Source organism: Amia ocellicauda (genome assembly GCF_036373705.1).
Source record: "Amia ocellicauda isolate fAmiCal2 chromosome 11 unlocalized genomic scaffold, fAmiCal2.hap1 SUPER_11_unloc_3, whole genome shotgun sequence".
NCBI lineage: Eukaryota > Metazoa > Chordata > Actinopteri > Amiiformes > Amiidae > Amia > Amia ocellicauda.
In genome coordinates, this window is record NW_027102661.1 from 59,962 (window position 1) to 75,910 (window position 15,949).

A 15,949-nucleotide genomic window follows, 5' to 3' on the forward strand; every position below is an offset into this window, starting at 1 on the left:
GACGGATATGACGTAGGAATAATTAAGGAAATAACTCTACCTAAAATCACGCCCCCCAATTATGACGTAGGAATATTAATAAGCTTAGGGCATACGTCATAAGAAAATAGGCCGCGCCCATAAAACCCTACTATCTACTCATAAGAGTAACAGCAATGTCGCCGATCCTGCTACGGTCGTATTGTAACAGCAACAACATGTATCGATTTTAAAAGTGTCAGTTCCAGCGCCTCGCAAAGCTACCCTTCTGTGATCGTTTGTTCTCAAGGTCAGGATTTCTTGACACTCCGAGGAAGAGAAAACGATGGCCGGCCGCGTTACAGGGACAGATAACAAAGCACTAGCACGCGTGCACCGCGGGTTGTTTCCGCCCGGTTTCGAACCAGGGACCTTTCGCGTGTGAGGCGAACGTGATAGCCACTACACTACGGAAACCGACCTGTCGTGGTGTTTCGAATGGCTCCCATCGAAGCCGGCTGGTAAAACGCGCACAGGCGTTTCCCGTGGGCCAGCCTGTGAGATAAAGGCTTCTATTTTCACTGACCTATTTTGCATTGCTCAAGGACACATCAGGACACTTTGGAAACTCTTTCAAAGGAAGAACGCCCTGAGCTATGACAAGACTTACACTTACCCCAACAAGGTGATGCTCACTGGCTTGTTCAAACAGCTGCTGCTCGTCTTGTGCCACCATCAGACAATCACAGAGCTATTGTGCCTTCTACACCTTACGGTAGCTTTACTTTAACAATAATAATGACGGCGACCTCGACGACAAAAAGAAAAACAAGAACAACAACAACAACAAGAACAATAACATCATCATCAGATTTTTATTAAAAGTGGCTACACCAGCGTTTACAATTTCAACCTGTCGACGGACGGACGCTCTGAGTGCACCGATTTCGGGATACTTCGGAAACTCTTTCAAAGGCAGGACGCCCTGCGATCAGACAGTGCGTGCACTTAGCCCAACAAGGTGATGCTGAATGGCTTGTTCAAACGGCTGGTGGTCTTCCTTCACCACCAGACTATCAGAGCTATTGTGCCTTCTACACCTTACGGTAGCAACAAATCTAACTACTGCTTTACTTTAACAATGATAATGACGGCGACCACGACGACAACAAGAACAACAACAACAACAACAACAACAACAACATCATCATCATCATCATCATCAGATTTTAATTAAAAGTGGCTACACCAGCGTTTACAATTTCATCCTGTCGACGGACGGACGCTCTGAGTGCACCGATTTCGGGATACTTCGGAAACTCTTTCAAAGGCAGGACGCCCTGCGATCAGACAGTGCCTGCACTTAGCCCAACAAGGTGATGCTGAATGGCTTGTTCAAACGGCTGGTGGTCTTCCGTCACCACCAGACTATCAGAGCTATTTTGCGCCTTCAACTACATAAGAGTAACAGCAATGTCGCCGATCCTGCTACGGTCGTATTGTAACAGCAACAACATGTATCGATTTTAAAAGTGTCAGTTCCAGCGCCTCGCAAAGCTACCCTTCTTACATCGTTTGTTCTCAAGGTCAGGATTTCTTGCCACTCCGAGGAAGAGAAAACGACAGCCACCCTTGGGGCAGAGAGATGGGGGACGGGTTGTTTCCGCCCGGTTTCGAACCGGGGACCTTTCGCGTGTGAGGCAAACGTGATAGCCACTACACTACGGAAACCGACCCGTCCTGGTGTTTCGAATAACTCCTATCGAAGCCGGCTGGTAAAACGCACACAGGCGTTTCCCGTGGGCCAGCCTGTGAGATAAAGGTTTCTATTTTCACTGACCTATTTTGCATTGCTCAAGGGCACATCAGGACACTTTGGAAACTCTTTCAAAGGAAGAACGCCCTGAGCTATGACAAGACTTACACTTACCCCAACAAGGTGATGCTCAATGGCTTGTTCAAACAGCTGCTGCTTGTCTTGTGCCACCATCAGACAATCACAGAGCTATTGTGCCTTCTACACCTTACGGTAGCTTTACTTTAACAATAATAATGACGGCGACCACGACGACAACAAGAACAACAACAACAACAACAATAACATCATCATCAGATTTTAATTAAAAGTGACTACACCAGCATTTACAATTTCAACCTGTCGATTGACGGACGCTCTGAGTGCACCAATTTCGGGCACTCCAATGAAGAAAAGCCACCTACCGCCTCCGGGGAACCACGAGGGCAAGCAGGACGAAAAGGGCCGGCCCACAGCAGGCTGTTTCCGCCCGGTTTCAAACCGGGGACCTTTCGTGCGTTAGGCGAACATGATAACCGCTACACTTCGGAAACTGACACCGTCACCTCTTGCTTAGAACGGTTACCGTTGGAGACTGCTGGTAAAACCGACCCGTCCTGGCGTTTCGAATGGCTCCCATCGAAGCCGGCTGGTAAAACGCGCACAGGGGTTTCCCGTGGGCCAGCCTGTGAGATAAAGGTTTCTATTTTCACTGACCTATTTTGCATTGCTCAAGGGCACATCAGGACACTTTGGAAACTCTTTCAAAGGAAGAACGCCCTGAGCTATGACAAGACTTACACTTACCCCAACAAGGTGATGCTCAATGGCTTGTTCAAACAGCTGCTGCTCGTCTTGTGCCACCATCAGACAATCACTGAGCTATTGTACCTTCTACACCTGACGGTAGCAACAAATCTAACTACTGCTTTACTTTAACAATAATAATGACGGCGACCACGACGACAACAAGAAAAACAAGAACAACAACAACAACAAGAACAAGAACAACAACATCATCATCATATTTTAATTAAAAGTGGCTACACCAGCGTTTACAATTTCAACCTGTCGACGGACGGACGCTCTGAGTGCACCGATTTCGGGACACTTAGGAAACTCTATCAAAGGCAGGTCGCCCTGCGCTCTGACAGTGCCTGCACTTAGCCCAACAAGGTGATGCTGAATGGCTTGTTCAAACGGCTGGAGGTCCTCCGTCACCACCAGACTATCAGAGCTATACTGCGCCTTCGACTACATAAGAGTAACAGCAATGTCGCTGATCCTGCTACGGTCGTATTGTAACAGCTACAACATGTATCGATTTTAAAAGTGTGAGTTCCAGCGCCTCGCAAAGCTACCCTTCTGCGACCGTTTGTTCTCAAGGTCAGGATTTCTTGCCACTCCGAGGAAGAGAAAACGACGGCCGGCCTTGGGGCAGAGAGATGGCGACGGGTAACATGGCACTGGCACGAGTGCACCGCAGGTTGATTCCGCCCGGTTTCGAACCGGGGACTTTTCGCGTGTGAGGCAAACGTGATAGCCACTACACTACGGAAAACGACCCGTCCTGGCGTTTCGAATGGCTCCCATCGAAGCAGGCTGATAAAACACGCACAGGCGTTTCCCGTGGGCCAGCCTGTGAGATAAAGGTTTCTATTTTCACTGACCTATTTTGCATTGCTAAAGGGCACATCAGGACACTTTGGAAACTCTTTCAAAGGCAGGACGCCCTGCGCTCTGACAGTGCCTGCACTTAGCCCAACAAGGTGATGCTGAATGGCTTGTTCAAACGTCTGGTGGTCTTCCTTCACCACCAGACTATCAGAGCTATTGTGCCTTCTACACCTTACGGTAGCAACAAATCTAACTACTGCTTTACTTTAACAATAATAATGACGGCGACTACGACGACAACAAGAACAACAAGAACAACAACAACAACATCATCATCATCATCATCAGATTTTAATTAAAAGTGGCTACACCAGCGTTTACAATTTCAACCTGTCGACGGACGGACGCTCTGAGAGCACCGATTTCGGGCACTCCAATGAAGAAAAGCCACCCACCGCCTGCAGGGAACCACGAGGGCAAGCAGGACGAAAAGGGCCGGCCCAAAGCAGGCTGTTTCCGCCCGGTTTCGAACCGGGGACCTTTCGCGCGTTAGGCAAATGTGATAACCGCTACACTACAGAAACTGACAACGCCGCCTCTTGCTTCAAACGGTTACCGTTGGAACCTGCTGGTAAAACGGGCTCAGGCGTTTCAGGTCGGCTAGACTGTGAGATGGCGTCTGAAGTGCCGCGAAAGGATGCCATTTTCACAGACCTGTTTGGCATTGCTAAAGGGCACATCAGGACACTTCGGAAACTCTTTCAAAGGCAGGACGCCCTGCGCTCTGACAGTGCCTGCACTTAACCCAACAAGGTGATGCTGAATGGCTTGTTCAAACGGCTGGTGGTCTTCCGTCACCACCAGACTATGAGAGCTATACTGCGCCTTCAACTACATAAGAGTAGATAGTAGGGTTTTTTGGGCGCGGCCTATTTTGTTATGACGTATGCCCTAAGCTTATTAATATTCCTACGTCATAATTGGGGGGCGTGATTTTAGGTAGAGTTATTTCCTTAATTATTCCTACGTCATATCCGTCAGAAAGTGTGCACCCATAAAACCCTGAACAACAAGGCCACCCATAAATACCCCCACCCCTCTGAAGGCAACGCCCCGAAACTCTCCTCTCTATTTAAGAACCCGCGCTTCTTTTAGGCAATACCTCTTTAATTCTCAGCTTCTGAAACATCCCGCTTCTTCAACATGTCCAGCGACATCAACATGAAACCCCGCAAGAAACAATCCCGGGCAAGGGTTCCTGTACTCACCAATTTGAAGATTGAACGCTCCTGGGTGTTGTTCTGGGGGGCTCGACGGGGTTACCGCTTTAAAAGGGATCCCAGCTATGTTGGAGTGGAGCTTCTTGCTTTGGGAGAGAAGGAGGGTACGTTGGAACCTTTTGAGACGGTAATTGAATACTCTTATGAGGACTGGTTGAAGGTGATGGCCTGGAGAGATCTGGGGCTTGTGGATAAGACTCTAGAAGGCTTGCAAGAGGGTCCAAGAGAATGCGAAATGGAGTCTCCGACTCAGGGTTTTGAAAGGTGTGAATGGGAAAGCTTGCAGAACTACGACAGACGACGTGTGGGGTTTTGGAGGGGGGTCTGACGGCTCAGGGGCTACTCTCTTCTAAGAGGGCGGTGTGTCGTGACGTAGTGAAGAGATAGGATAAAAGGTGCAACAATTCATTCATGGTTTAAAATTAAAGAGAATGTCTTACCCGAAAGCTGCGGACGTCGACAGGCTCTACAGGCCTCTTCAAACCCGGGATCACCCCTGGTTCTATTCCCCAGATTTTGTATACACTCTGGAACCCTTTGACTGTGGTTACTCTCCAAGACCTCAGACCCCGGTCCCTCAGGACGAAACAACATGCGGTGCGATGGATGTCCAAATGAGTCTCGGGGATCCCCAGCCTCTGGAGCTCATGGAGGGCCTCGATTTTGCCGAACTGTCTACCGTCTGTGCGTCTCAGGAGGGGGTCAGTCCAATGGATGGAGAAACACCCCACAAACCACCAGGCGACCCAATGAGCATCGGACTGTCCCGGGGGCGTGATGAAGACGCAGGATTTATGCCCGGGGTATGTGACCAAGTAAGCAGAGTGGTTAAAAGCACCCTGGTGTATATTCTGAGTGCTCTCATCGACCGAGCTCTGAAAGAAGTCTGTCGGGGGTGTGAAGTGAATCACCCCAGTCAGTTGAGACACAGTTGTTTGTTTGAACCAGACCGTTACTATTTCCTGTTCTATTTCAACGTGTTTTACAGAAGACTGAACAAACCGTGGCTGAAACCGGCACTAATCAAGGCGCTCTCTTACTCCCACATACATGTCACTGTGGGACAAGTCCAGAAAATCATAGATGAGATTTTGCTGGAGCTGAAAAAGGAGCCGTTTATAATAGAGAAACTTGGGCAGCTGCTCAATGACCTGGATGAGCCGAGTAGAAAAACCGCTGGCAAGCTAAAAGCTTATTTCTTCCGTAAAGAAGTTAAAGCTGGGGGCAGCGACGAAGAATTCGACATCTACGCCACTGATTCAGACTCTGACCTGAACTAAGGGACTTTGAACATGGGGAATGTTCTGGACTGCTTCTGCAACTGGTTCTGTCATCAACACTCTGCAGCTAACCTGAGAGCGCTATTACACCATGTGCTTGACAGAAAAGTAGCCAACGCGAGCCTTTTCTCTACAGATTTAACCATCGATGAGGATCAACTTTCAAACCTGGAAAAGTGAATGGCTGCTGTAACAAAGACCGGGGGGTACGAACACTGGGATGAAGGGCTCAAGGGGGCCAAGAATGATATTAGGCCATTTCATCAACATCTGTATGACCTTTTACTGAGCCTGTTTAATACACCTCTGTTTAATTTTAAAATAGGTCATAATGTTGTTTTATTTACATATGTAACTGAGGTGTGTGCCTACAAGATAAAGAAACAGGTATATTTGTTGATATAGATCAAGTAACCAATCATCTGATTTCATTTTGTCTGGACCGTAGAAAAAATTGTTGTGTATGTTATACTTTTCTCAAATGTCTTAAAAGGGGTATCTGCTCTCCTGAAGTTGAATAAAAAACCTTGTATAAAAACTTTGCGCATAGTGTGGGTCTGTGTGGTTATTTGACAGAATGACTCGGCAAGCTCCCCAAATGCAGGAACTATACTACAACCCAGCCAAGATTGGGGGTTTGGCGGGTAAGAAGGGTTTTCAAAGAGGACTCGCTGAGGCCGGAGTGAAGGTTAATGATGTGGTTGTTTCAGAATGGTTACGGGAACAAGACGCCTATACCTTACATAAACCTCTCAGGATTAACTTTAAAAGAAACCGCGTATATGCAACTGACATAGACTCACAATGGCAAATGGATCTAGTCGATATGTCAAATTTATCAAAACATAACAATGGTCACAAATTGATGTTGATGTGTATCGATGTGTTATCAAAATATGCCTGGGCTCGCATTCTACATAATAAAACAGGTCGGGCGGTGACAAGGGCCTTTGAGGATATATTGTCCCAGGGTCGATGTCCTAAAAAACTGCAGACTGATAAAGGAAAAGAGTTTCTCAACAGAGAATTTCAGAATCTACTGAAGAGACACAAAATACATCATTTCACCACCGGTAATGAGCTTAGGGCATCGGTAGTGGAGAGGTTTAACCGCACCATAAAGACCAAAATGTGGAGATATTTTACAGCGGTCAACACGTTCAAGTATTTTGATAAAGTTCAGGATTTTATCGATGCTTACAACCAAGGGTATCACACCAGTATTAAAATGAAGCCTATAGATGTTGATCAAAGTAATTCTTTTAAGGTCTATAAAAAATTATACGGACCATTTATTAAGAAGGGAAAAACTACTTATAAGTTCAACATCGGTGATGTGGTTCGCGTTTCAAAGCTAAGGAGTACTTTTGCCAAAGGTTATGAAGAAACATTTTCTGACGAATATTTTACAGTTACCGAACAGTTGGCTAGAGACCCACCCGTGTACCGGTTAAAAGACTATGACGGGGAGGATATAGAAGGAACGTTTTACGAAGCCGAGTTACAAAAAATTATTGTGGGTAAAGACAGTGTATACAGAGTTGAAAAGATATTAGCTGAAAAAACCCAGAACCGGAAAAAATATGTGTTGATGAAATGGCTTGGATGGCCTGAAAAGTTCAATAGTTGGGTCCCGGAACAACAGGTTTGCGATATTCAATCCTTATAACAACTTGCCCGCGGGTGTGTTGTGGGCATTACTTTCGATACTCAAGATGGAATCAGGAGGCTTCTACGTGACTCTACCCAGTAACGCCTCTCTCGATATATACCCTAAAAATGAAATATCCAGTTACACGGTACAATTTGGAAAATCTATAGATCTAAGGGGGTCGTGGGAAGTGGGGTTGGCGGAAATACAGTATCCTTACACTTGGGCTGTATTACAAGATAAGGATGCCACCTTCGCCATTTTTGATGATGTTAAAAAGAGTCAATGGACATTCACGATACAAGGAGGTTATTATGACAATGTGGATAAAATATTAGATGAGATGCATAAACAGTTCTCAGAAGGCACCCCCAACATCAAGCTATATTACAACCCTATTAAAAACAGAGTGTACAAGGTGTCAAAACCAGGTATTAGCATTCAAACCAGCGGCCAACTGGGGCGTATATTTGGGATCTATTCTGACACAGAGAGCAGGTTCTCAGAAGTGGTGGGGCGGCTTTTACACTCTTTATGTGTATACGGATATCATAACCCACCAGAGGATCGGGGATAGTTATGTCCCCCTTTTGAGAAATGTACTTATTAAAGGTAAAAGCAATGACATGGTCACAATTACTTATGACAAGCCACACTACGTACCAGTCTCAAAGACCCAATTTGACAACATCACGATCGAAGTAAAATCGGATCAGAATATCAACGTACCCTTCCGCTTCAGTAAAGTTATTGTCAAACTACATTTTCGACCCCTGAAACAGTTTGTACATTATTAAAATGGCTACCTCGAGGGGTTATGTAGATCCTAGCGCCTATGTGGATTATTACAAGATGCAAGCCGGGAACGGCTTGCCCGGTTTTGTAGGAGCCCCCACAATGTATGGCGCCGGTCTAGGAGGACTCTTTCATGGTCTCTTTAGAATGGCCGTACCCCTGCTTAAGAGAGGCTTTGCTATAGCCAGACCCCACTTGAAATCAGCGGCTAAAAATATTGTTAGTGACGTGTTCACCAATGTTATGAACCGGGCAGCTAGCCATGAGCATCAGGAGGGTTCGGGTCTCATGGTAATGGCGAGGAGGGGGGGTAAAAGAAGAAACAGCATGTGTCCACCAGGGCGACGAAGATCCGTGGCTAACAAAAAACGAAGAATCTCTCATTCTCCAACATATCGTGGAAACACTCGGAGAAGGAAGCAGCACAAGAAAAAACCTGCAAAAAGAAAGTCTCAAAGAAAGAAAAATAGAGCCTCAGGATACATCTTTTAAACATGTCTTTTGTCCACAGTCTATCGGAAGAATGCGTCAAATCAGAACTGGATCTGTTTACAGTTCCATACACTCAAACGAGTATAGATAAGATCATATATGTAGAGATTCCCCCTCTTTCTGCAATTTCAGACACGGCCCCTCTGGAGTTTTTTATAGCTGGCAATGGCGAGGATTATATTGATTTGAATAACACATTTATTTTAATGAACTGTAAAGTGACTGATTAGGATGGCGATGCAGTCGAGAAGACGGCCAACGCTGGGGTCATCAATTTTCACAGGTGGATGTGACCCTGGGAGATCGGCTCATTAGTCAAAGCAGCAATACTTACCCCTATAGAGCCATGATGGAGTGTATCCTTAATTATAATGAGGAGACCCTAAGCAAACAGTTCAGCCTTTCGTCAAAGACATCCCGGAAGCTATGGACGACAAGGATCCAGAGGGACTCAATAAGGGTTTGCAAAAAAGAACGGCCTCTTCAACAGAAGGGAGGACCTTTGAGCTAATGGGGCATATCCATGCAGACATATTTTTCCAAGAAAAACTCATGCTCAACGGGGTAGACATTAAAATTAAAATGATCCGTAGTAAAAGTGCTTTTTGTCTGATGACCCCTGATACTGAACAATATAAACTGACCATATTATCGGCCTCGCTGTTTGTGAAAAAAGTGTCCGTCTCCCCGGCGGTTAAACTAGGATACGCGCAGGCGTTAATGACGGCAAACGCCAAGTACCCGATCGAAAGAGTCTATATGAAAGTCCACAGTATCCCCGCAGTGACACGGGTGATGAACCAGGAAAATCTGTTTCTAGGACAGCTCCCAAAACAGGTTATTATAGGTCTCGTGGATAATGATGCATTTACCGGGGTTTACAACAAGAACCCCTTTAACTTTAAACATTATAACGCGGAATTTATAGCGTTGTACGTCGATGGTGTGCAGGTTCCATCCAGACCTTTTCAACCTGACTTTGAAAACGGCAATGCGGTTCGTGAATATTACAGTCTAGTACTGGCTACGGGTCGCCATCTCAAGGATCAAACTCTGCTGATCGATCGCCGGGAATACTGCAGCGGTTACACCCTGTACGGTTTCAACCTGACCCCTGACGAAGAGTGTGGACAACATATTTCACTGATGATGACGGGCAATATGCGTTTGGAGATGCGTTTCAAGCAGCCTCTACCACACACTGTAAATATGGTCGTGTATGCTGTGTTTGACAACATTATTGAGGTGAATCAGAGGAGAAACGTTCCGTATGATTATTATTAAAATGAACACCAGAGAGCTCAACCACATCATGAATGCCCTGGCCGGCTCACGGAAACTGTTTCAAGGAGTCTACGCCTGCGATCAGCTGCCTAAATTTAAGATCAAGAATTTACCTGCAATGTACATAATCAACACACACCCTAAAAATATGCCCGGAGAACATTGGCTGGCTATTTATCTAAGGGAGGACCACCGTGGTGAATTTTTTGATTCCTATGCAAACCCCCCGGATTTCAGACCTTTCCCTCGGAAGATCAATAACTTTCTGCTCAACAACTGTCAAGAAACCATTTACAGCGGTCGTCAAGTACAAAGTCTTCAGACCTTCACTTGTGGTCAGCACTGTGTGTTTTTCTTATATCATAGATCTAAAGGAAGGTCATACCCCGATATTATGGCCTTGTACAGTGAGGATTTAGGCCAAAATGATAAAAAAGTGGCAGAGTTTGTCAGGACACTGTGGACCCCCCCTTATAACACAATGACTTACAACCCTAGCCAGCCATGTATACAGATGGGGTGTTCTTGTGAGGATTTTAAAAGATGTCATGCATGTTAAGGTGAAAAAATAATGAAAACAGCCTTTGAATCATTAGTTTTGTTTTTATTCAACACAATTCTTATACAAAGCAGAGGTTATGTTATAAATAAATGTACAACATTTGAAAATAAAAAAAATAAAAAATAAAATTGTTTGTCGGGTCATTATTTACAGGGGAGACAAATAAAAACATGAGATTAATAAGCTTCCCAACGATGGATAGATCCTGAGGATGGTCGCTCAGCACGGTCAGAGTAATGAGATATCGGAGTCAGATCAGGCTCCACCTCTTTACACAGACAGATTTTTTGTCGCGTTACCTGGTTAGGAACTGTGGATTGGGGCATGTTCAGACAGGCCATCGCCTGTAGGAAAGCATTCCAGCCTACAGGTCGGCGACTATCGGGTACCTTATTAGTGCTAGTGACACTCTTCAACAAATCAAACATGTGTGAACCTTTGATCAGTTGTCCTTTAAAAACAAATTCACCCTGTTCATTCCAAGCCGTTACCCGCGGTTTCTGAACCATTTTGTGCAGGATATATTGTGCATGTCTTTTGCTTCTGGCCGGCATGTTTCTCAAAACATCCGTTACAACATCTCCCTCTGAACTCTCAACAGGTTCGGTCACCGCAACATCTTTATCAACCGTACCCCCCGCATCAGCCCCAGAACCATTTTCTTGAGAGGCCATGGTTAAAGTTAAAATGTTTTGATCTTTTTCACCCTGTCTAACCAGACGGAGGTAGCGCTGTAACGTGTTGGTATACAACTGGGCTTTGGAATACTGATTTAAATCGGCCCTGGCCTGTATAGCTTTCATTTCAGAGTCCAGGTTGTTTTCGGCCGTTTGTCTAATGGGCTCTGGCCCGACAACATTTTTTCTCAGTTTCTCAAGCTGCTCCTGAGGGATCAAGAACATTTTCTGAGCATATTCCATTATTAACCCACTCTGGAAGCTAGAAGACTGGTTAGGAAAGGCACGGATTGGCTCAACAGCGGTCCTATAAAACCCCCGGTTTGATTAATCTTCTTTCTTTTTCTTTTAATAGAATACTTCTTATTAGCGATGATCTTGATAACCACTTTTTGTTTTTTGAGTTTAGAATGTTGAGAAGGGGTTAGGGGTATATAACCGCGTAAGATGTTAAAAGCTATTTCACACAGGGTCTCGATCAAATCCGAGGGGGCCCCTGCCAGCACAGCTTTCCTATGGCGCGGGCTCCCCTCAAATAACATTTGCAAAAGCGGCAGATTTCTTTTAATCCGAACAGACATTCTTATTTATTTCCTTTTCTTTAGCACATACACTGCCGGCGAATCGGGCGGGCACAAACCTGTTCTGAGGCGAAAGTCTTCTGGGGTTTGTGCTTTTAAGTCCGCAATCAAGTACCCGTAGGGTTTTTTGGTGGCATCCTCAAATGCCTCCAAAAAGAACTTGGTCTGGTTAGGGTACATTTGACGAGCCAAGACGGTGACCTGTAGTTTATCTCTGGGGTTTTTAAAAAGAATTATATAATTGGCATTTAAATTAATAGTGCGGCTTTTTTTACCTTGAAAAAATAGATTTTGAACTAAATAAATAATACTTAAATTCCTATGATGAGTGTACTTTGTGAAAGCTTTTTCCACTTCACTGTTGTCACCGGCCTGCTCCATCAGGTCATCAAGGATCACTAGATTAGTTTGACCGGGCGGGAACAAGTCATCGTCACACAACGAGGCGGGGAGACCTTGCACAAATTTCAGATTATTTTTTTTCGAAGCCAAATCATCGTAGAGAGGTTGCCAGCAAGTGAAACACCACACTATGTTGTCAAGAGCTTGGGACACGGTTGCGTCCACATCTTCTATGATGTTCTTTATAAGATAGCTCTTCCCCGAATTGGAGGGACCGGCTATAATACAGGAGAAAGGGTGTTGAAGTTTGTTTTCAAAACCACCGCTAATATCCATAAGGCAGAGTGGTATAATCAGTCTTCAACACTCTTTTATTGTACACCACCCTGAACCGTTTGTTTAGTGATCTATTTTCCAACGTGTACCCCTTTTTATTGCGATAGATCTGATTTCCGGCTGTAATAATCTCACGAGGAGGCGCGTCTTTCTCGGTTACAAAACTTTCTACCAGGGTCGTCAGAGACTTGATGTTAATGAGCTTGTTGTTACAATGGTTCAGAGTGAAACCCTTAACTTTCATACAGGTCTTACCCGCAGCCGTTCTGTATGCGTAAGTCTTAGGACCCCCTGAAACAAACTCCACTATGTGGTCCTGAGGATCTAGTTCGCTCGTTAACTCCCCAAGGTAGTCCCCGAGGGGAGGGACCCAATCCCCTGGCCTGGTGACAAAGATTACAGAGTCAGTATCATGATAGAGCGTGCGTTCCTGCAACTGATCCATTAAGTTGTACAGTTCAAGCCGGGCGTAAGCCGTGGTAAAAACCGCTATGAAAACATTAACGTTCCCCTGTTTGGTGGGGAAATCTTTAGGGGCCCTCCACTGGACCTGTGCCACATGGTCATTTAAGAATTGAAAGTGTGATACTGCATGTTGTTTGGAAAACATAAATTCTATAAACTGTTCAGGGGTTTTAATCAAGGTTGTGTTTAGACGGTAATTTCTTTCCCCAAACTTACCCCACAGACTGTTTAAAATCAGTTTGGACATTTGTCTCTTGGCGGGGTTTACAGTTATGTTCCCCAGCTCTAGACGGATCCCTTCCTTTTCAAAATATTGCTAAACGTATCGCTCTTTGGCCGCGGAGACAACACACCATGAGGGATAGCCCGATGCCTCCTGTTTCCCTTTCAGATGGGTCATAATGTAATCAGCAAAAAGAGTATCAGATTTTTCAGAAAAATGCCAAACCTCATACACCTTACCGACTCTGTAACCTTTCTCCACCGCCTTGTCAAGCTCAATGCTACACCAGACACCCGTCAGCGCTCTCTCTTCATCACTGTGCAGACAAGAGGTAGTTTTATTTTCAGTTTCCACACACGTTCTACACAGAGGGAACATCAATTTTCCCGAACACCTGTAAGGCAACACGGGTAAGAACAGCTCGCGAGGAGGGTACATGGTGACTTTGATCAAACCAAAGTAATGTCCGATTTCGAGAAAGTCACGATAAACAATGGTTGGACGCCCCACCGGGTACATTTTGGTCTTGTTGACATAAGGGTACAGACTGGTGAAATCATAGTAATCTACTCTCTCACCCTCCTTTACCTCATAATGTAAACAGAGGGCGTTGGTACGACCCCCAAATAACGCATCCCGGGGCTCAAGACGTTCAGGAAAGTCCAAGGTTTCCATAAACCGTTGTACCCCCGCATCCTGTTGCTTCAGGGTCGTCCACTCGTGTTCCCAAATCACCAGCACGTTCAAACCATAGGTGTTTTTTAAAGTTTCAATTCGTTCCTGGAAATCATAGTACATATCACTGCAGAGTTTTTGTGTTACGGGGTTAAAGGTGTTTGGGTCGAAGCACTGAGGACAGCCATGCTAAATACAACCTGCAAACTCATAAGCGGTACGCCGCCCGGACACGTCGCTAAAACCGTCTAAGTAGTAAGGCCCCATTTTGACTTCCCCTTGATTTAAAGCATGTCTGATGAAGATGTTATCCCGGGCACTCAGGTATTCCAGCCACTGTATGGAGACAGTCGAAAAGTTCTTTTGTCTAGCACGATAGTTGTCAGAAGTGGTGACCGCTATAGTGTTTTTCTGCAAGAAATTGGACCGATACATTTTCATGCAGAGAGACGCTATGGTCACACTTTGCAAAGGGTCGAGACCCGATGTGTTGATAACCTCGGCGCGGAAACGCACACAGGCTTCTTTAAGGATCACCACATCATTTTTACAATAAGCAGCCATCTCTTCTCGGTCATCAAAAACACCTCCCTTAACCGTATTGTACCATTTAAAGAATTCCTCCCTCTCATGAGACATCATAGTATCAACCCCATAATAAGTGGCGGGCAGGTAGGACCCTCGATAATTTTGAGTGTCCATAGTATTAAAAAAATGGCAGAACCAACCTTTCTTCTGAGCCTCAAAACCCAGAGCCTTAGGCAAAGCGCTCAATTTCATGGGGATGAAATTTAACAAGTCTATGTAACGTTAGTTGAAAGCTTCGTCGGTGAAACACATGATCTTGCTACCCTGAGCTATTATTTTTGGGGTCACCCCATTTTCCACCAGATACTTCATCAAAATGTAAGAATCATAACCCTTAGCATTGTGGGCAATAAATGTGTAATTGAGGTATTTTGGACCGCGATACCGCGTAAAGAAATCCCTGACACAACTCTCACCGCTAGCTGACCACTCACGATCCAACATGTCAATACAGAGTATATAATTAGCAACGTGGACCCCGTTTTCTTGCCTGCATTCAAAAGCAAAAAAGACATAACGGTTGTGCGGCGGCTCCTTTTTAACCGGCTGAATAAAGCACTGGTGTTCGGACCCCGGGGTTAAATCAGCATTACAGATCCTGCATCTCGGCTCCAGACATTTGTGTGGTTTAACCTCATGAAAACGGTACTGGAGGCAACACTGCGGGCAATATTTAGTTTGATCACAATAACTCAGTTTTTTAACCCCCTCAGTAGCGGCCCTCTGTACCTTATGCTCGGAAAAACAGAACGCTGAGAGACAAATCCTTAAGCAATCTTTACATCGGATGGTAGGGGCCAAACCCTTACGACATTGCGGATTGAAACAGACGTTACAGTAACCGTCACATCGGTGCTTAAGCTTATCATTGAAGGCCTTATAACACCAATGACAAACATACGAACAACCCAAAAAAGCCGTCAAACTCTTTATTCCAAAGTAATGACTATCACTTAGGAAGAGAAACAGTGTCTGTGTATGGGTTTCAGGATGTGTCTGAAATTTCACAAATACTTCCTTTACCTCACAACGGTACCACACAACAATTTTTAAAGACAACAACTCCTCAAACTTGGTGATGTCTGAAAAGGCAACCATCTGTTGAGAGTTTAAGCCGGCCCTCTGATGAAGCATTAAAGCTTCTTGCAGAGCTTGGGGTTCAGGCATGTCGGGGGTGAGTAGTTTTATTAAACTGTAAGCAAAACAGAGCTTATTGTCCCCACTGGAACTCACCACTAATTGCCTGAGCTTGGTCCTAATTATGTCGTTCTTCAAGCATTTCGACAGTCTTCTAAGCGCCCCACCCTCAGGGTTACGAACCACATTCATTACCAGAGACAGACTTTCA

At 45.1% G+C, this 15,949-nt stretch overlaps 3 non-coding genes across 3 annotated transcripts; all 3 read right to left on the bottom strand.

Annotated features, from left to right (window-relative positions):
* Nucleotides 1–362: 362 nt before the first annotated feature.
* trnav-cac (transfer RNA valine (anticodon CAC)) lies at nucleotides 363–435 on the bottom strand. Its single transcript has one exon. It is a non-coding gene; the product is annotated as a tRNA-Val (tRNA).
* A 1,181-nt stretch (nucleotides 436–1,616) lies between these two features.
* Nucleotides 1,617–1,689, bottom strand: trnav-cac (transfer RNA valine (anticodon CAC)). The gene has a single exon. It is a non-coding gene; the product is annotated as a tRNA-Val (tRNA).
* Nucleotides 1,690–3,881: 2,192 nt separating this feature from the next.
* Nucleotides 3,882–3,954, bottom strand: trnav-aac (transfer RNA valine (anticodon AAC)). The gene has a single exon. It is a non-coding gene; the product is annotated as a tRNA-Val (tRNA).
* Between the last annotated feature and the right edge of the window lie 11,995 nt (nucleotides 3,955–15,949).